The sequence below is a fragment of the Nicotiana sylvestris genome, chromosome 10, assembly GCF_000393655.2.
Source record: "Nicotiana sylvestris chromosome 10, ASM39365v2, whole genome shotgun sequence".
Lineage (NCBI taxonomy): Eukaryota > Viridiplantae > Streptophyta > Magnoliopsida > Solanales > Solanaceae > Nicotiana > Nicotiana sylvestris.
Genome location: NC_091066.1, coordinates 158,020,260 through 158,037,240, shown reverse-complemented (window position 1 = coordinate 158,037,240; position 16,981 = coordinate 158,020,260). Strand labels below are relative to the sequence as shown.

At 35.5% G+C, this 16,981-nt stretch overlaps 1 long non-coding RNA gene across 1 annotated transcript; it reads right to left on the bottom strand.

Moving 5' to 3' along the window:
- Positions 1-6,758: 6,758 nt before the first annotated feature.
- Positions 6,759-13,327, bottom strand: LOC138880469 (uncharacterized). Its single transcript, XR_011403156.1, has 2 exons — positions 12,716-13,327; positions 6,759-7,037 (listed from the first exon to the last, which is right to left on the bottom strand). It is a non-coding gene; the product is annotated as an uncharacterized lncRNA (long non-coding RNA).
- Positions 13,328-16,981: the final 3,654 nt, after the last annotated feature.

Genomic DNA, 16,981 nt, shown 5'->3' with positions numbered 1-16,981 from the left:
AAAACTGAAAAAACAAAAGATCCATTAACTGAACTTGAAGTCCATAATTATTTTGGGCTGTCATCTCCTCAATTTCCAAGAATCCCATTTTCAACCTGTTTAAGAAAAGAAGTGTCAGAGTAGAGAGGTTCAAACTTCTAAGTACTTGAATGCATGCCATGGGCAAGCCTCCTTTCTCGTAATTCTTGTGGAAAATTAATCTCTCATATAAATAAATAAATAAATAAAAAGTTAAAAAATAAGAATTACCGTTGACTCTATTGATTTTATTTTTTTCGGTTTTATTTTATGTGACAATATTAGACTAGACATGATATTTAAGAAAAGAAATAAAATTTTTGAAACTTATGGTATTAAGCATATCATAATTCTTGTAACTATAAAGACATGCCTTGAAATGAGGAGTTTAAAATTATATTATTTTCAAATATAACAAATTTTATTATTTTTGGACTAAATTTATAAGGAAATAGTATCACATAAATTGAAGAGTAAGATATAAGAACAAAATACGATATTTTGACCGTTTACATTATCCATACATCTATCACTGTTCCAGTTAGTAAAATCACAACTACCTCTTTTGACAATAATTCTTTGAATTGTCAGAAATTTTAAGGAAAAAAGTTAAGAAACTGAAAAAATTGCAGCTGGAATGTCGTAGAACTTGGTCCTTGATTTTTAACGTAATATTGTGACCCTCAATTTACAGATGGCAAAGTGTATTATTTTACCAAATTGCCTCCACCCGACCCGTACCCCTACCCCCTCCCCGTGAGAGGCGGAGGGACACTATAGGTTGAGAGGTCACGGACATTCGAAAACTTCGGCAATAAACATCATGTAAATTTGCAAATATCTTTAGGAAATAATCAAATATTAGCATAAACTCTCATACCAATATTCATAAGCAGTGATAAATTTATATTGAATATTATGATGCCTTGTAGGGGTGTACAAAAAAATCAATAAACCGTACCAAACCGATAATCCAAGTTAAACCAGAAAAGAAAACCCGATCATGGGTTGGTTTGATATGGTTTGGTGTTGAAAAAAAAAACGACTATAATTGGTTTGGTTTGGTTTTAACTTAAAAAAGTCAAACCGAAACCAAACCAACTCAATATTACATTTATTCAATTTTTAAAAATATTTTATACATATAAATATTTATTTTTAATATAATTTATAAATATTTCTTAAACTTTTTCATAGTTTTATATGTAAACATATTATTTGAAGTTTGGACTTAACATTCTTGAATGATCCAATAATTTCTATAGCTCATAAAGGTAGTAATTCAAATAAACTTCACATCAATACTAATAGTAATAAAGAAAATTCAATTCAATACTAGAAATGGCAATAGTGTTGGATATCTATTTTTTAGTTTTGCATTGATTTATATTGAAAATGCATAACTTAGTTTATCTTTTTCTTTAGTGCTTAGTTGTGTAATTAATATATTTATAGTTGTACTTATTTTAGCATGACTTATATAGTACTTTAAGATTATGGTAATATTTATTATGGCTTATTACTTAGTAATATTTTCGGGAAAAATTCAAAAATAGACAGATTTACAACTGGTAGTTCAAAAATAGCTCAATTTCAAAAGTAATCGAAATTTAACCATTTTTCATGTAAAGATAAATCTGAGCGAAAAAACTGTTCAAAACTCAGAAAATACGTCAGTATATTATACTGGAGTTCCAGCATAAGTGTGTTTGAACTCCAGCATATTATACTGGAGTTCCAAGATAAGTATGCTGAAACTCCAGCATAATATGATGGAGTTCCAGCATAAGTACACTAGAACTCTAACATAATATATTGGAGTTCCAACAAGTATAATTGTCCAGTATAATATACTGGAGTTTGGAGCAAAGGTGCTCCAGTCTCCAGTATATTATACTGGAGTCAGCAAAGTATACCGGTCCAGCATAATATGCTGGAGTTCATACACAGGTGCACCAAACTCCAGTATATTATGCTGGACCGGTCTCTGTTACAGCAAAATAGTGGCTACTTTTCATTGACTTCGTAAACGCTGGCTATTTTTGAATGACCAGTCCGAAAACTGGCTATACCGTGCTATTTTTACAATATTTTCTTTATGGGTTTTATTATCTTGTTTTTGAATATTTTAGTACAATGCTATGACTCATCTCATATTATTGTATTATTTTCTTGAAAAATATATTATTTGGTTGTATCATATTAGGACTAAAGAAATATTTGGAGCACAAGTTATATATTTTGTGCAATGAAGACTTATCGGAAAAAAAAACGAAAACCCGAAAAATCCGAGAAAACCGAAATTGAAAAATCCAAATTTGTTGGTTTGGTTTGGTTTATAAATTTAAAAATCCGACACTATTGGTTTGGTTTGGTAATTAAAAAATTCGAGTCAACCCGACTTATATACACCCCTAATGCCCCGCGATCATCAGATCATGGGTCTGTCTTTGCCTTCCAAACAAATAAAAAGAAAAAGGAAAGAAAAGAAAAGAAAATAACTTTTTATTCGATTTCTAATTTTTTTCCCCCCTCAAATGATAATTCTTAGAGCATCTTTCAACCATTTATTTCATCTTTTGACCTATTCTATTAAAAATTCTACTTTTTTCCAGAAATCAACTAGTCTATTCTATTGAAATTAAAAGGTGAGTTTTAATTTAGAATTCACCAATTAAAGAGAAAGACAAGTAATGTATGTCCCTTGACAATAAGTTGACGGTGGGGATAGGAAGTTATAGGAAAAAAATACTTGTCGCAATTTAATATGTGCCGACTGGGTCCACGCCTAGAAGAATTTCTTATTATAGTTGAAAGAAGTTTCTATTTTGGTCCATATAATAATTATAATGTCTGTTGGAACAATTAACCGAATATCATTAAAAAATCATCAAGAAATAGAATGGGATGAATGTTATCCTTCACTCTTAACTAGATATCTCAAGTTCAAATCTTGGGAATAAAAAAATTTATGATAACTTCCGTTTCTCCTTAAATATAGGTCCTCGTGATGTGAATTTTAATTAATTTTGGCTAGTAAACAGAGGCAGATCTATGTTGTAAAAAATGAGGGGTTATCGGAATCTGAAAAATTCGGCAAACTTTTCATGTATGTATTTTTAAAAAATATTAATATACTAGTAGTGATATTGTATTTACAAAATGGATTTTGATTGAATGCAAAAGTACATCTTCGACGTTCAAATTCTAAGTCCGTCCCCATCAGTGCATTCCGAATATCATTGGATAAAAATACTGTATTGCAAGATAAGGCACTATTATTGCATTGGACCCTCCACATAACCTCAAAAGATTTTGACGCGCACCTTCTCTTTTTGGTATGTCAATGATAGATAGCGAATATATGGTCTTTAATTACATGCTACCCTTTCACCAATTTTGCACCTTTTTCTTCTTTTTGTGTTTCTCAACTTTTTTCCCAATCCACCAATGGAATTGGAGGCTCTTCTTTTCTCTTCATTAAAATCTTGACCAAGTCCAATAATGGATTGCTTTACGTGGCGGAATGAGGGAGCAAGAGGGGGAAAAAGAAAGAACAAAGAAAAATCTATTGGCTCTTTTGCGTAGAAGTTTGAAGATGTACATACATCTTCCTTTTGGTAAGTAAGGTTGGGAAATGTAAATATGAAAAGAAGATACTTTCTTGTATTTCCTCTTTTGGCATACCTTATCCTATATATACACAACAATTCCTTTCTTGTACGATTAATATTCTTTCTATCTAACTCTAGGTGTGACATAATACTAACTTATTTTCCGGTAAATTACTATTTTCCTTCTATAATATGATTAATTATTTTCGATTTTGTTGGTTATATTAAATATATTTATAATACTAAAGTTTGCTTGGTGAGGTGAGCTCACGCAGAGGTGGTTATTGGCCCCAATTGGATCGTGGCAACTTTTCATTTCAATTTACATTTTAGAGTTTGTTAATTTTGTAAGAAACCAGTCATGTGAAATACGAGCTAACATTTACTTTTTTTGATTTACCACCTGATGTTCCGTATTGGTATTGAAGCTCCATTAAATCCGAATTTACGTTAATGTCCCATGTTGAGGGGAAAACACTTCCTAACAAGGTCATTCTATACTATGACTCAAACTCAATATTTCTGAATCTCTGATTAAGAGTGAAAGAAGTATTTATCACTCCACTGTAACTCTGGTTGTTAAATAAATGGTAACTTTTCCCTCACATTTGTGAGGTTGACATTAGAGATAGGTGTATTATATATTAATTTATGTCCAACCATTGTGCTTCACAAAGGATGGTGCACAGTACGATAAAAAGCATAATTTTTTTAATTGGAATTTGGGTAACAATAAGGTCTAATTTGAAGCACATAAGCAGGAAAAGATATAATATGAATATGTACCTAAACATGAATCAGTTCTTTCAACGCATCGGAAAGCGGCGGTGGCCACCTTGGAGTACAAATTCCATCGAGCGACGAGTAGACCCTTTGCAGACGACTTAAATATGCAACGGAATATTGTAAGTGGCAGAGTGGTCTTGCTGCTACGATCTACTGAGATTCAGCTATTTGTTGCTCCGATTCATCAAAAAAGAAATCAGTTCTTTACTTTTGAAATTTGGATACTATTGTTGCTACAAAACGCACATACAAGTATACACGGTCGTTCAAGTAATAAAATGATAAATCGAGTGTCGAACCCAGAGAGACTTATATTAACTACACACTAAATTCACCAAGATTGTTATTCAGTCGAGTCAATCCGAGTTCAAAAGTATGATTATACTAAACAGTAGCTCTAACTAGTAACTAAATTATCAAGCAACAAAATGGTCGTTGTGTATTCAGTAGAAACAAATATTTCAGGGTTGTAATCGATTCACCAATCCTATTGTGTTGTTCTAGTCAACTCTCCCTTTCATACAATTCACTCATGATTGCTAATTAATCGAACAATTACTCTCGTAGCCTTCTCCCGAAGTGCCTCGTCTATTCAAAATAGATTAACGCATATATTCCTATGAAATCAATCTATTAATAATAGATTAAGATTACAAATTTAATTAAGCACGGTGACTAGGTATATTCCTATCCTAACCACAAATCCGCCTCCCTTAGAGTTAAGATCGTGCTCTCTTCAATTCTTCTCTAATCTAAACATGGCTTACCCAAGCATAGCATAGATAGTAAATAGTGTCGCACCTCCTTTTTACCGCGCCCGCGGGGGCGCGTAGGAGTTTTCTCCAATTAAAGGACAGTCGAAACGGAATTTGTTTATTTGTTTCAGAGTCGCCACCTGGGAATTTTAAGGTGTCCCAAGTCACCGGTTTTAATCCCTGAATCGAGGAGAATATGACTCTGTTTGTCATTCTGCGAACCAGAAATCCTGAGTAAGGAATTCTGTTAATTCGGGAGAAGGTGTTAGGCATTCCCGAATTCCGTGGTTCTAGCACGGTCGCTTAACCATTTTTATATTTGGCTTAATTATCTTGATTTACTAAATACCTTTTTTCTTGTTGCCCGATTTTATTACCGCTTTTGTTTAGATTGTTTACAATTATATAAACGAATCACGCGTACGTATATTCGTATTATGTACCTTTTATAAATGTAGAGTATCGTGCCACGCATACGTGTACACAATAAGGTTGACAATTTTTTTATATTTTTATTATAAAAATCATATGTTTGAAATCGTGCTTAGAATAAAATTAAGGACGTTTGTCGCTCTTGTATTGATTAAATAGTGAACCGCACATCTCGGGTTTTTATGAAATTAATTTGATATTCTCCGAAAAAACCCTTTTTATTAAATATTTGCTCGAAGTTGCGCGAACGCATAATCCGAATTGCTTTTAGAAATATAATCAGGTTACGCGAACGCATCCCTAGTCACGCGAAATATTCTTAATAGTAGTATAGATTTTCCACAAAATTGTTTATTACGTCCATGCATTTTTATGTGAAAGTCATGAGATATCAATATTTTTTTTAGTCTCTAAATTCCTCGTTGATCGCAAATTATATATTTTTTTTTTCGCGTATAAATTATATTCCTCCAAGCCCTTCTAATTTAAAGAATAAAATAAACAACGTGATGATTAATACTACCATTCTTCTCGTAAATACGGTATATGTATATTCAAATGCGAATGTATATGAAACTAAAAAATCGACTCATGACAGGGGGTGCTATTTTTGAAGAATTTTCATTATTCTATGTGTAACGAATACTATTTTTTGCACTCTTAAAATTGTTACACATTATAAATCTAATCTACTTCTACCTCGTTTATTCTTAATCCAATAGGCGAAATTATTTGATTAATTCTGCTTATAATTGAGTTTGGTATATATATATATATATATATAATCAAACCAATTTGATTCTCAATCTATGTGAGCTAATGCTAAACACTAACTTCCGCATTGTATAAATTCCTAGGCCATTTGTTATTAAGAAAGAGAATAAATCTACTTGTTGACTTAATGAGATGACATTACATATAACATTATTCACCATATTTCAACATTATGAACATACCGGCGGATTGTACTAATGCATCTTTCAACTATTGATTATAAACATAACCATTATTGTGCCATATATGAACAGAATAAAACTAACATCATCTGATCTACAACTAAATCGGATGGTTGACAAAATAGGCTAGCGATATAGTTTTTTTTTTGCCATTTCCATACTACTCTTTACTTAACTAACAATGCCACAAGACTTAATTAATGGCCAAATTTATACCATATTTCCTATTTCTTGATAATTCAATCACAACTATAATGAAATTCTGAAATATATAACATTATTACAACACTTATGTGAACTTCCAATGGGAATGATTAACTATAGTCGTCATGTCAAGCATACTACCATGTTAAATAACTTAAAACAAAACTGAAATTTAAACTAATAGCTTTAAACGAGTAAAAGACATAATTATAATCTCAAACTTCATTTTCTTCCAATGTTCTTTTCACAACATGAGTCTTAAAAATATGTACCTGGAAATAAGGGTAGAAGAAGTAAATTTCAGCAATAACAGCAGCAACAAAGCAGCAAAATATACCAGTATTTCCACAGATTTGAGCAACAAAACAGGACCCGGGGAACCCAGATGCACAGGAGCAAAGCTTCTTAAAGAATTTCAGATTTTAAAACCAAGCAGTATCAACAAACAGACCCGGACAGATTCCAGAAAATAATGTTTCAGATTTTCCTTTTCCCTTTCTATTATCTGTTTCAGACTCTATGTGTATATGAGTGTGCTATTTTCTGTTTCTTTTCTATTTTTCTTCTTTCTTTTCAGATTTCTGTTTCTGCTTTTGTGTGTTTTTTCCTCTCTTAACTTCTGTCCAGATTTTCTCTCTGTCTCTCTCTGTGTATATGTATTTCTGTGTGTAGTAAAATCTATATATATCTCTCTTTTAAAATCAAATCCTTCTTTATAAACAGATCCCTGTATTTATACAGGTCTGCCCCTTTTCCTTTCAGTGCTGCCTGGACCCCCTTCTTCTTTTAAAAATCAGAAAACCCCATTAAAATCTGCTTTTACTACTTTAAATCTCATTAAGTGATCTTTTCCTGATTTTCAGCATTCCCATTACCCTTTGTTTCCCATTATCCTATTAGATTATAGCCATTAACAATCCACCAACAGCACACTAACATTATCATATGACTTTCACTGTTTCATTCCCAAAACACCCCTGAAATCCTACTGTTATTACTGCCCTTAATACAAAAATCAGAATCTAGTACAAAACAGATTTAAAAATCTGTTCAAACTTAATTATCAACCTGATTTAAAACAGCTATAACCAATTCTCTTAAGTTCTGGACTGAATCTTAACTGAGAATGCAATTTTCTAACACAATTGTATCTAATCAACATTTGTGAAATTGAATTTAAACCTAACATCACAACAACATCACACAGAATTCAACAGAACAATTTAAACTGAATTTGAAATATGTATGAATGCAGGGGCATTGTCAGTATATTGACACTGCCTGAAACCAACTGCTCAGAAATTAATACACAAATGTTTGATAAACTTTCTGACTTATTAAACAAGAACCAACTAATTAGCAAGAACTAATTAACTGATTACAACAACATGATAATAGTCAATCAAAACAGGTGAGCAGGTTATTACAATGCATTATCATAAACGGGAATTCATAATGTAACTAATCGACGAACTTAATCGAGTCGATTACACACATTGTAAACAAACATAACCAACAAAAACAATTCACTTATTTGATCAAATATACGGGTATGAGACAGAATCACAGAATTTAAATAAACAAAAATGTGAAAAATAAATTACACAAGCTACTGAAACAGGCAACAATATACACATAGGATACAAAAAGAAATAAGAAAAATACCTCTGAATCTTTAAATTTACACTGACTCAAGCTTGACTTTGAATTCGGACCTTTTTGAGGCTGAACAGACTTTATTCGAAGTATTCTCAATTGAGAATACCTCGATTAAAGTTTCTTAGACCTCAATCCCTTATTTAATTCGGGCAAATTCCATGTTTTGAAATTTTTAGGGTTTCTGATTCTTGGATCATAAATTCGAACACTTCTGGGCAGATTCGAAGGGAACCAAAGATGACACAAGGGTGAGGGAAGCCTAGGGGTCATTTGGTGTTAGTTTGGAATGAATCTGAGTGAGTTCATGTTTGGTTCGAACCTTCAAAAGAAGATTCGAAGAACTCTGAGGTGATTCGAGCCAAACAAACACCAGATCCATAGCTAGGGTAGTTAGGGGAAGCTACAGTGTTAATTTGGAAGTCATCGGAAAGGGTCGAGTTTTCAGACCAACCTTCGATTTAAGATTCGAAGAGTTGGGGCCTGATTCGAAGGAAACTAATACTAGATCTGTGAAGAGGGGGTTGTGAGGAGTCGAGGGTGTTCAGGTGGTGACCGGCGGCGTTGTTGCCGCCGGGTTTCAGGCGATGGAGAGTTAAGGCGGCTAGGGTTAGGGGTGTGATTCGGAGAGGATGATGAACAGTGGAGAGGGGGGTGTTTAGTTAGGGGGTCGGGGTAGGGATTTGGATTTATATAGGGATGGGGTGGATTGATACTGACCGTTAGATCAGGCAGAATGGATGGCCAGGATCTATCTACTTACATGAACGGCGTCGTTTTGGTTTAGTTGGGGAATGGGTCGGCCCGGGTAATGGATCGGGTAGGGATTACGGGTAAGGGATGTGGGATCTCAGCCGTTGGATGGATTTGATCCAACGGTCCTTGATGAAATGTGACCAAACGTCGTTGTTTGGATTTATTCCTGAGTTGGACCGACCTGGGTTGTTTGGATTGGGCTGTGGGGGGGGGGTAAATTTGTTTGGGCCTGGATTTCAGTCCAGGTCCGATTTTTTTAGTTTTTTTAAAATTTATTTTACATTTCCTAATTTTAATCCTAAGTATAAAAATCCTAATAAAAAATTATAAAACAATTTTAACCTTACAAAAATATTAATTACTTTTTTAACAACTATTTAACATATAGACAAAGCGTTAATCACACAGTGAAACATTAAAACTAGAACAAATGCATATTTTTGTGATTTTATTTCAATTATCTTTTAAATGCATAATTAAATCCTAGATATGCATGCAACATGTATTTTTATTTTAGTTTCGTTTAATTATAACAAAGCAAACATTTACGGACAAACACAAACAATTAATAAACGCCACATAAATTCTAAAAATTGCATACTAAGAGAATTTTTATTTTTTGATTTATTTTAGAGTATTTTTCGTGAGGCAAAAATCACGTGCTCACAGCTGCCCCTCTTTGTGCGGAAACTCGAAGAGTTTTCGTGCAAAGATAAAGTGAGCGGATACGAGCGATTTTTGCCCGTTCAAATACTCCGTGGGAAGCATTTTTTGAAAGATTTGACCGAACCTCTGCTTCAAAGGTTTCCTACATATCCTTGGCTATAAAGGAATCAGGTCAATGTAGTTCGGAAAGTCTTGGGTAGCTGGGACTACCGTGGGACTGTGATGTTACTGCTGTTTTGTGTTGCTTTTACTGTTTGCTGACCTCCTTATTACACCTTGCTTCAAAGGTAAAACAAAAGCTAAACTAGACTATGGTATATAAATTACAGATCTTATCTAGATCATGCCCTTGCGTTTCTTGTTGTCTTGATGTCTTGGTGACTTTTGGGCATCTTTTGCTTCTAACTTGTTCTGCATTTCCTTTCATTGTGTCTCGTATTTACTTTATTTGTTTGGGACTCTTGTTGTTTCTTGCTGGGGATTTGGTTGGACTCCTCTGCTTTATTGACTTTATGTGTGCTCCTTTCTCACATGGGCGGGCTTTTGACTTCATCCGTAATGTCAAACTACATTGCCATTCTGTTCTTCAGGTGGGTGCCTGACTGTTGATCCTTCAATTGTATTCCCTTATTCTCCAGGTGGACGCCTGATTGCCTTTTCGATTCTTCATCCTCATTCTCCAGATGGACGCCTGATTTTTTCTTTAATTCCTCATCCTCATTCTCCAGGTGGACGCCTGATTTCTTCTTTGATTCTTCATCCTCATTCTCCAGGTGGACGCCTGATTTCTTCTTTATCTCTTCATCCTCATTCTCCAGGTGGATGCCTGATTTCTTCTTTAATTCTTCATCCTCATTCTCCAGGTGGACGCCTGATTTCTTCTTTGATTCTTCATCCTCATTCTCCAGGTGGACGCCTGATTTCTTCTTTATCTCTTCATCCTCATTCTCCAGGTGGACGCCTGATTTCTTCTTTAATTCTTCATCCTCATTCTCCAGGTGGACGCCTGATTTCTTCTTTAATTCTTCATCCTCATTCTCCAGGTGGACGCCTGATTTCTTCTTTATCTCTTCATCCTCATTCTCCAGGTGGACGCCTGATTTCTTCTTTATTTCTTCATCCTCATTCTCCAGGTGGACGCCTGATTTCTTCTTTATCTCTTCATCCTCATTCTCCAGGTGGACGCCTGATTTCTTCTTTAATTCTTCATCCTCATTCTCCAGGTGGACGCCTGATTTCTTCTTTATCTCTTCATCCTCATTCTCCAGGTGGACGCCTGATTTCTTCTTTAATTCTTCATCCTCATTCTCCAGGTGGACGCCTAATTTCTTCTTTAATTCTTTCTCCGGGTGTTTCCTGACACAAAATGTTGTTTTTGCCCCTGTTTCAAATCAAAGAAAACTTTGTTAGTTTAAATCAGGGTGGTTAACTGGGGCATTCTTGCCGACGGTGGGGCTCCTCTTCGTCTTGTTTTATTGCCTTGGAATGGTTGAAAAGACTATTTGTCCTTGTAATTGATCCTTATCTATAGGATCCCTAACTGTATGTTTTCCTTCAAACCTTTTTAACCGTAATCATATGTTCTCCTGACACTGCTGATCCACTTTTGATTCCACTTTTCTTACACCCATATCTTATTTTTTATCCTATTACCTCCTGCCCATCATGGCCGTATTTTTGTCCTATGCAACCTTGAATTTTGGTAGTATACCTTGACATTTCTTCTTATTTATTTGGAACAAAGCTCATCTCAAAAGCTTTAGAAGAGTAAGATTATTAGTGACTGTCACACCTCCTTTTTGCGCGCCCGCCCCCAAAGGGTTAGATGCGCGAGGGAGTTTTTCCAATTTAAGTGACAATATTCGAAATGGGATTATTTATTTAATTCAGAGTCGCCACTTGGGAAAGGTTTGGCTTTTGGTGTCCCAAGTCACCGGTTTATCTTGAATCCCAAATCGAGGAAATTTTCGACTTTCCAAATGAAGTCTGCAAACCAGAAATTCTAAGTAAGGAATTCTGTTGACCCGAGGGAAGGTGTTAGGCACCCACGGATCCTGTGGTTCTAGCACGGTCGCTTAAATTGTTATAATGGCTAAATATTTGATTTTAATACATGTTATAACTTGTGTGCTTTTATTAAGTTTAAACCGCTTTTATTATTATTTTTAATAGAATTGTAACATCGTGAAAATACATCTCGAACCACGTCGCAATCAATGCACCCGTGGTTGTTAATACATTCTGACTCCATTGAGATTTGGATTTGGGTCACATAAATGCGCACCCGAATTTAAGAATGTAATTTAATTAAAATCGCGCCTAAAGAGTCTAACGCGTTATTATCTTTGAGGAAGGCTGCGAAATTCGCTGAACAGCCCATCCCAAATTCTGAGTATTTTTAGTATATACATTTATGAGGGCCCCGCAGTTTGTGCATTTTATTGGGCGAGGCTCGACTCATTTTATTTTTAAAAGGGCAAGCCTAAAAGCAACTATGATTTTTATTTTTTTGTTTTGTCTCTATCAAAAAAAATAATCCTAATTTATTCACTAAGATTATCTAGAGCCATTATAATCGGGTTACATGAGATGCACCCCCGAAATTTAGAAATTAAGCATCACAACTACGTCACGGGAACCGTACCCGTAATCACAATGATTTATTAATTGCACCTAATCAACGAAACTTGATTAATAACATCTACCAATTCAAACGAATCTAGCTTTCATTTAGTGACTTGAGAAAATAATTCTAATCAAACACACATAAATCAAAACAGAAACAAAAGAAACAATAGTAAAACATTTAGACAGATCTAAATCAAAACTGAAACATTCATCTAATGCAAACAAGAAATTAGAGGAAATGAACCTTTGATATGAATATTCTATCAATAGACTGAGAAGACAACCTTCTTCATGAAATGGATACAGCTCAACAATCGTTACTCCAAAACGAAATAAAGCCAAGCAAAACCATACGGACTAGAAGGAGACTCAAACGGAAACCTGGACTAGCGACTTTGACCGGCGACGAAAATCCAAACGCATCTGTTCCGATTTCTTTTAGCCGATTTCAGCAAATCTTTTGGCTCATTTTTGGTGGTGTTAGGGGTGGATTTTATGGCTGTTTGCAACAGGTTTTTGCTGCTATTTTAGAGGCCGTTTTGACTGAAGAAACGGAGCTATTTTCAAGCTTGTTTTGATGTGTTTTGAACTGATTTTGATGGCTGAAATACTGGAGCTTCAAGGCTGGTTTTGATGGTGAAAAGTTAGTTGTTTTCTGGTTTGAGAAGAAAGAAAGAAGGAGATACGTTAGGGAGGGGGTGTTCTGCCCGTGTATATCCGCGGTATATTGAGTGTATATCGAAGGTATATCCTATCAGCGTTTTTGGGAGGGGGGTGTTCTTTTGCCAGAAAAATGGGTAGTGGTTGGGTAGTTTGAAGAAGATGAAGAGAGGATAGGGGGCTGGTGTCTAAGGTCTCTTCCCGTGTGTGTTTTTGTTTGGGTTTTAATGGAGAATATTGAAGACCATGTGTGGGTTGTGTGTTGTGTGCATGTGCTAGCATGTGTGAGTTGTGTGTTGTGTTCATGTGCTAGCATGTGTGAGTTGTGTGTTGTGTTCATGTGCTAGCATGTGTGAGTTATGTGTTGTGTTCATGTGCTAGCATGTGTGAGTTATGTGTTGTCATGTGCGTCTCGGCTGAAAATATTTTGGGCTAGGTCCGAAAATTAGGCCTAAAATGAGTCGTTTGAACCCAAATATTATTCTTTCCTCGCAACCGAGAATAAAAACACGACCTTATTTAATTAATCCTACGTAAGCAGAATAATTATTAAAACAAACTGACAATTAAAACAAAAATATATATATATTTTGTATTTTTAACTTTATATAAAAATAAAAATTAAGTACTATTTTTGTATTTTTTCAAAATTTATGAGAAATAAATAAACTAAAATTTATATATCTTTTTTTTGTAATTTTCATTTTTGTGACAAAAATAAAGTAAAAAGAGTCAAAATAAGCTGAAATAGCTACATTAAGGCTAAATTAAATATTTACGTGCTAAAAATGTGAAAGATTTGGAGAGGGACAAAAATCACATGTCAACAGTGACGAAAACATGACGATTTCGACAATCAAAAATGAAAAGAAAAATCCAAATTTGGATGATTGTTGGAGAAGGAATAAAGGACTTATCTGATTGGAGTCACTGGCGCCAATGATCATGGTATGCATTTTGGATTAATCAACCCAGTCTTTTAATCAATCTCATTTCAATTGTCTCATTTTGTTTTCCCAAAATTTCCATAACCCAACTTCATTTTTTCATTTTACAGACCTGTTTGACTTGCAATATCTTAAAGAGTTTTTCACCGACAAACCTTCCTCATTTGTTCATTTCTTAATTCCTTTTCACCTTATGGTGCCTGCGAAGGTTTTCACCAATAAGACTCTCTCATTTTACTTTCTCTCAACTTCGGTCGTCTTATGGTGCCCGTGTGGGTTTTCACCTATAAGACTCTCTCATTTTACTTTCTCTCAACTTCCGTCGTCTTATGGTGCCCGTGTGGGTTTTCACCTATAAGACTCTCTCATTTTTACTTTCTTTTCTTGTTTGGACCAGAGTGTTATGAACCATCTTCATTTGCTTGACACAACATTTTTCTAAGATTGATCTAAAGGTCTTTTTGGTATGTGGTTGGAATGGAAAGGTATCAAAAAGTTAAACAGTTTTGATATGGGTTTAAAATTACAACTCTTGGAATCTTTTTCTTATTTCCAATACAATTTCTGCCCCAGTTTCTTGATTGGGGTCTCTTGATGTTTCTTTTTGTGCACATCATGCATATCGTGCACCCTATGACCGAGCCGTGAGGCGCCTATGTATCCTTCTTTGAGGAATCAGGTCAAACATAGTTCACTACAATAATAGTGATTTTCTATTTTTTTTTTTACTGATTCCAAGAGAGGGTAAGAAAGAAACGAATGTGGCTCAAAGGGGAAGCAAAGGGTATAGTGTTTGGATAGCAGAATAAATTACCTTTGTCATTCCAATCTTCGAAATAATGCCGAATACAAACCTTTAATAACTATGCCAAAAAAAATCATGCATAATATCTCTTTACCGCATCAGAATTGATAGCCATGTCTATGCATTTGCCTTCAATATCTGTTAAACATAATGCACCATTGGATAATATTCTGGTCACGATGAATGGTCTTTGCCAATTCGGGGCAATTTTGCCTTTTCCCTCAACCTGATGGGGAAGAATACGTTTCAGCACATGTTAACCCACTTCAAACTTCCGGGGACGCACCTTTTTGTTGTATGCTCTTGCTATTCTTCTTTGATACAATTGGCCATGACATACTGCGGCCAATCTTTTTTCATCAATCAAGTTTAACTGTTCCAGACGGGTTTTGACCCATTCATCATCATCAATCTTAGCTTCGCGATGATCCGAAGGGAAGGAATTTCAACTTCTGCAGGAATTACTGCCTCAGTGCCATATACCAACAAATAAGGAGTTGCTCCTACTGAAGTGCGAACAGTAGTGCGATATCCCAATAACGCAAATGGTAGTTTTTCGTGCCATTGTCTTGAACCTTCTACCATTTTCCGAAGTATCTTCTTTATGTTTTTGTTGGCTGCCTCGACTGCTCCATTCGCCTTGGGCCGATATGGGGTAGAGTTGCGATGTGTAATCTTAAACTGTTGACATACTTCCTTCATTAAGTTACTGTTAAGATTAGCACCGTTATCTGTGATGATCACCTTTGGGATTCCGAATCGACATATGATATTTGAGTGGACAAAATCGACCACAGCTTTCTTGGTCACTGATTTGAATGTTTTGGCCTCAACCCATTTGGTAAAATAATCAATGGCTACCAGAATGAACTTGTGCCCATTGGATGCTGCCGGCTCAATTGGTCCAATCACATCCATGCCCCAGGCGACGAAAGTCCACGGTGCCGACATTGTGTGCAACTCGGATGGTAGAGAATGAATCAAATCCCCGTGTATCTGGCATTGATGACACTTGCGCACAAAACTGATACAATCTCGCTTCATGGTAAGCCAATAGTAACCGGCTCGGAGGATTTTCTTTGCCAATACATATCCGCTCATGTGGGGTCCACAAACTCCCGAATGTACTTCAGACATGACAGCCGTAGCTTGTCTGGCATCTATGCATCTTAATAATCCAAGGTCTGGTGTTCTTTTATACAAAACTCCTCCGCTTAAGAAGAATCCATTTGCCAATCGCCTAATGGTCCTCTTTTGATCTCCTGTGGCTTGTGCTGGATATATTCCCATTCTTATATACTCCTTGATGTCGTGGAACCACGGTTCACCGTCAAATTCCTCTTCAACCATATTGCAGTAAGCGTGCTGATCGTGGACTTGAATATGTAGTGGATCCACATAAGCTTTGTCCGGATGGTGCAACATTGATGCCAGGGTAGCCAATGCATCGGCAACCTCATTATGGATCCTTGGAATATGCCGAAACTCCACTGATCGAAACCGCTGACAAAGATCATGTAGACATTGTCGGTATGGTATGAGCTTCAAGTCGCGGGTTTCCCATTCTCCTTGAATTTGATGTACCAGAAGATCCGAATCTCCCATGACTAAGATTTCCTGGATACTCATGTCTGCGGCAAGCCTTAACCCCAAAATACAAGCTTCATATTCAGCCATATTATTGGTGCAATAAAATCGTAGTTGAGCCGTAACAGGGTAGTGATGCCCTGTTTCAGAAATGATTACAGCTCCTATCCCGACTCCTTTCATGTTAGCGGCCCCATCAAAGAAAAGTTTCCAGCCAGGTTTTTCAGTTTGCTCCATCTCATCGATATGCATTATTTCTTCATCGGGAAAATAGGTTTTCAATGGCTCGTACTCCTCGTCGACCGGGTTTTCAGCTAAATGATCAGCCAGTGCTTGGGCTTTCATTGCAGTTCGAATCACATAGATGATGTCAAATTCTGTGAGCAATATTTGCCACTTTGCAAGTCTCCCTGTTGGCATAGGCTTTTGAAAAATATATTTCAACGGATCCAAACGCGAAATGAGGTAAGTAGTGTAGGACGACAAATAGTGTTTCAACTTCTGAGCTACC